We start from the raw sequence: 5465 nt of genomic DNA, 5'->3' as shown, positions 1-5465 counted from the left end.
GAGGAACTCAACAACTTCAAGCGCAATGAAGTTTGGACACTGGTGCCTCGTCCCAAGCAAAATGTTGTGGGAACCAAGTGGGTGTTCCGCAACAAACAGGACGAGCACGGGGTGGTGACAAGGAACAAGGCTCGACTTGTGGCAAAAGGTTATGCCCAAGTCGTAGGTTTGGACTTTGAGGAGACGTTTGCTCCTGTGGCTAGGCTAGAATCAATTCGTATTTTTCTAGCATATGCCGCTCACCATTCTTTCAGGTTGTACCAAATGGATGTGAAGAGCGCTTTCCTCAACGGGCCGATCAAGGAGGAGGTGTACGTGGAGCAACACCCTGGCTTCGAGGATGAACGGTACCCCGACCACGTGTGTAAGCTCTCTAAGGCACTCTATGGACTTAAGCAAGCCCCAAGAGCATGGTATGAATGCCTTAGAGACTTTTTAATTGCTAATGCTTTCAAGGTTGGGAAAGCCGATCCAACTCTTTTCACTAAGACTTGCGATGGTGATCTTTTTGTGTGCCAAATTTATGTCGATGACATAATATTTGGTTCTACTAACCAAAAGTCTTGTGAAGAGTTTAGCAGGGTAATGACGCAGAAATTTGAGATGTCGATGATGGGCGAGTTGAACTACTTCCTTGGGTTCCAAGTGAAGCAACTCAAGGACGGCACCTTCATCTCCCAAACGAAGTACACGCAAGATTTGCTAAAGCGGTTTGGGATGAAGGACGCCAAGCCCGCAAAGACGCCGATGGGAACCGACGGACACACCGACCTCAACAAAGGTGGTAAGTCCGTTGATCAAAAAGCATACCGGTCCATGATAGGTTCATTGCTTTATTTATGTGCTAGTAGACCGGATATTATGCTTAGCGTATGCATGTGTGCTAGATTTCAATCCGATCCTAAGGAGTGTCACTTAGTGGCTGTGAAGCGAATTCTTAGATATTTAGTCGCTACGCCTTGCTTCGGGATCTGGTATCCAAAGGGGTCTAACTTTGACTTGATTGGATATTCAGATTCCGACTATGCTGGATGTAAGGTCGATAGGAAGAGTACATCGGGGACGTGCCAATTCTTAGGAAGGTCCCTGGTGTCATGGAACTCTAAGAAACAAACTTCCGTTGCCCTATCCACCGCTGAGGCCGAGTACGTTGCCGCAGGACAGTGTTGCGCACAACTACTTTGGATGAGGCAAACCCTCCGGGACTTTGGCTACAATCTGAGCAAAGTCCCACTCCTATGTGATAATGAGAGTGCTATCCAAATAGCGGAAAATCCTGTTGAGCACAGCCGCACAAAGCACATTGACATCCGGCATCACTTTTTGAGAGACCACCAGCAAAAGGGAGATATCGAAGTGTTTCATGTTAGCACCGAGAACCAGCTAGCCGATATCTTCACTAAGCCTTTAGATGAAAAGACCTTTTGCAGGCTGCGTAGTGAGCTAAATGTCCTAGATTCGCGGAACTTGGATTGAATTGTAGCATACATGTATTTATGCCTTTGATCATGTTCATTCTGCATTTTGTTGCTTATTGTGGTGCTCAAGTTGTACAAACACTCCCTGGACCTCACAAGTCCTTTTTGCAAGTGATGCACATATTTAGGGGGAGCTGTGCTACAACTTGACCCTTTGAGACTAACCATATTCTTGAGTTTGGTTGTTTTAGTCTCAAAGGAGGATTGAAAGGGAAAAGGTGGACTTGGACCATGCAAGACTTCCACTGCACTCCGATGAAAAGAGTAACTTTTCCAAGTTCATCTTTATACTCTTATTGCCTTTGTACTCTTATTTGAAGACTTTGGTGAGGCAATGGGGTTAAAGGGCCAAGATTGATCCCGTTTTGGTGCTTGATGCCAAAGGGGGAGAAAATAAAGGCCAAAGCAATAGTTGGATCAGCTACCACTTGAGAAATTTTGAAAATAGTAGATTAGAGCTTTTGGTTTGTCAAAACTCTTTTATTGTCTCTTATGTCAAAAGTTGGCCTCTTGTGGGGAGAAGTGTTGATTATGGGAAAAAGGGGGAGTTATTGAAATCCTTGATCAAATTTCTTTGGAAAACCTCTCTTTATGTCTCTACAAGTGGATTTGACTTAGAGATAGGAATTTGAGTTTGATTTGCAAAAACAAACCAAGTGGTGGCATAGAGTGATCCATATATGTCAAATTGAATCAAAACAATTTTGAGTTCTTAGTGAATTGATTTTGTACTTGTTCTACTTGCTTTATGTTGTGTTGGCATAAATCACCAAAAAGGGGGAGATTGAAAGGGAAATGTGCCCTTGGGCCATTTCTAAGTATTTTGGTGATTTAGTGTCCAACACAAGTGCCTAAGTGTAAAAAGGTGGACAAAGTACAAATCAAGGTTAAAGGTAAGTTTCTCAGACTTAGTACATTGTTTTAGTGACTAATGTATTGTGTCTAAGTGCTGGAAACAGGAAAAATCCAATTGAAAATGCCTTGGCTCGAGCAGCCAAGAGTCTGCTTAGTCTGGAGCACCGGACTGTCCGGTGGTGCACCGGACAGTGTCCGGTGCGCCAGGCTGACTCGGGCAAAATGGCTGCTCTCGGGACTTCGACGGCGGTGTACGGCTATAATTCACCGGACTGTCCGGTGGTGCACCGGACTGTCCGGTGGGCCGTTCACAGGCGAACTCGTCGCTCTCGGGAATTCATCGGCGACGTACAGCTATAATTCACCGGACTGTCCGGTGTGCACCGGACTGTCCGGTGAGCCAACGGTCGGCCAGGCCAACGGTCGGCCGCGCAATCTGCGCGGGACACATGGCCGAGCCAACGGCTAAAAGAAGGCACCGGACTGTCCGGTGTGCACAGGACATGTCAAGTGCACCAACGGCTCTCAGGCTGCCAACGGTCGACTGCTTCGTTTATGGAAAGAAATCGGGCACCGGACATGTCCGGTGTGCACCGGACTGTCCGGTGCGCCAGTCGACAGAAGGCAAGATCAGCCTTCCTAGATTGCTCTCAACGGCTCCTAGCTGCCTTGGGGCTATAAAAGGGACCCCTAGGCGCATGGAGGAGCACACCAAGCATTCCTACAACATTCATAAGTACCAAGACATCGATTTCGCGCCTTTGATTCTTTGCGATAGCAATTAGAGCTCTAGTTGAGTGGTGAACTCATTGAGTTGTGTTGTGAGCTCTAGTTGCGACTTGTGTGCGTGGTGTTGTTGTGATTTCTTGTCTTGAGTGCGTTGCTAATCCCTCCCTTGCTCTGTGTTTCTTTGTGATCTTAAAGTGTAAGGGCGAGAGGCTCCAAGTTGTGGAGATTCTTCGCAAACGGGATTGAGAAAAAGAAAGCAAAACACTGTGGTATTCAAGTGGGTCTTTGGACCGCTTGAGAGGGGTTGATTGCAACCCTCGTCCATTGGGACGCCACAACGTGGAGTAGGCAAGCGTTGGTCTTGGCCGAACCACGGGATAACCACCGTGCCATCTCTGTGATTGATTTCTTGTGGTTATTGTGTTTTGACTCCTCTCTAGCCACTTGGCAATTATTGTGCTAACGATTAACCAACTTTTGTGGCTTAAGTTTTCAAGTTTCACAGGATCACCTATTCACCCCCCCTCTAGGTGCTCTCAGGGGCATGCGGGGGCGCATCCGGGCGTGCTCTGGCGAGCTCAGAGCGCGTCGAACACGTGGAGGTTTACTTCTGCCCGTGTTCAATAGCCTGTTTGGGCGCCTTAGCGTGCAGATCTTGGCTAACGTCCCGTACACCATCTCTTCTCTGCACCGTATCCTACCTTTTTGCTGTGAGTTCCAAGTCAAGATATGGTCGGGGTAGGGAGATAGAGGGGCGAGAAGTTGGCTGTGTCAGACATGTCCAAACCGAGCCAAAAATGGTGCCAAGTCGTGTCAAACGCCCTAGGGTAGGTGTCACCTCTTTCCAGGGCATTCTAGGGTTAATTTGGCGCCACTTTGTCAATTGGGTCGAAGTGTTTTGAATTTTGGATTAAGGTGAACATGTGAGATCTTTGTTCAAGGGTTAGTTTTTAGACTTAGGCAAATTCTGAATTTTCCCTTGTGCTCAACCCTTGGTGAACTTTTTGGGGCTTTTCTGGAATCTTTTTGGGGGTACTTCCTTACTATTATTTGTAGGTTATGAAGCATACTACAACTTTTATATTTGGCCCAAGCCATGGTCATAAGGTTTACATGATCTTTTGATCCTAGCTTCAATTAGGGTTCCTATGTCTCAAAAGGGGTTTGCTTTAGGGTTTTGGAAAATTCTCCCCTTAGATGTGCATGACAAGCTAGGGTATGATATCCAAGATGGTTGGCACTTGTTTAAGACCTTGAATTTCAAATTTGATGTACTTTGTCCCAAACCAAGGACATGGGATAATAGGTTAAATGGGGTAGCCCTGAGTGGACACCCTGAGTAACACCTAGGGTGTTACAATTCCAAGGGTGGTTTCTGCAATATAGCAGATCGAATCAAGAGGTTGCGACACCCTGTCTATAAAGGGCAGACGTCCTTCAGTTGGAGGACACAGGCGAATAGCAACCGACTTATCCTCTTTTTCTCGGTTCTCTGCGTCGTCGCTTCTCTACCCTACCGTCCCTTCGCCTGCCGTGCAACAGATCAAGGGAGAGCAGTATCTCCGAACCACCGTCGGCGTTTTGACAAACTGCACGGGTGCCGGCGAGTCATGTTTCTAGGAAGTGCTTCGCACTCGTCCGCTCGGGTTCTTCTTCAACACTTGTGGAAATCACTGAGTAAATCTGCGGTTTCAGTTTATTGCGATGATGGTCTTATAGTTAGATCAGTTGTCGATTCTTCTTTTATGCGTTAATCTTGTTGAGTTAGTTCAGATTTGTTCTGTTTTAATGCCGTGGATATTATCTGCCAGTACATCTAAGTTTTTCGTTTTATGCTGCAATTATCAAATTAATCTTAGACCCTATTAATTTTTCAACATGGCCCATTCAATCATGTATTCCAAAGACATATGTTCTTAGGCAACATATATATGTCAAAGGATTACATGCTAACATTTAATCCAACGGATCTACTGTCTATGGCATAATCTTACCTTAAGACTATTTTCTAAAGAATCTCTACATTTTTACAGAATAGGACGATATAGATGATTCTTTTTCTCAAATACTCTCCTACGTACATTGTATTAAGAGAAAAAATGGCAAAAAGGCCTTACAACACACCCAACACACACTATTCACCAACCCAACACCGCACACACAAACCTAAAAACAAAAAGAGAACCACCCTTAACATACAACAAAGACCAGACCACCAACAGAGGGCTATCAATCTGAAGGTAAAGCAACCTGTAGACCTCTCAAGGCTTTTGCACCTACCATCATCCAAAGTACAGCCTCCTCCTATTCCAGGGTGAGCACCCGGTCCACTCTGGGAGACATTCCATTAAAAACAATGTCATTCCTCAACTTCCAAATAAAAACAATGTCATTCCTCAACTT

This window comes from Zea mays, chromosome 3 (assembly GCF_902167145.1).
Source record: "Zea mays cultivar B73 chromosome 3, Zm-B73-REFERENCE-NAM-5.0, whole genome shotgun sequence".
Classification (NCBI taxonomy): Eukaryota; Viridiplantae; Streptophyta; class Magnoliopsida; order Poales; family Poaceae; genus Zea; species Zea mays.
Note: the sequence above shows the minus strand (reverse complement) of the source record.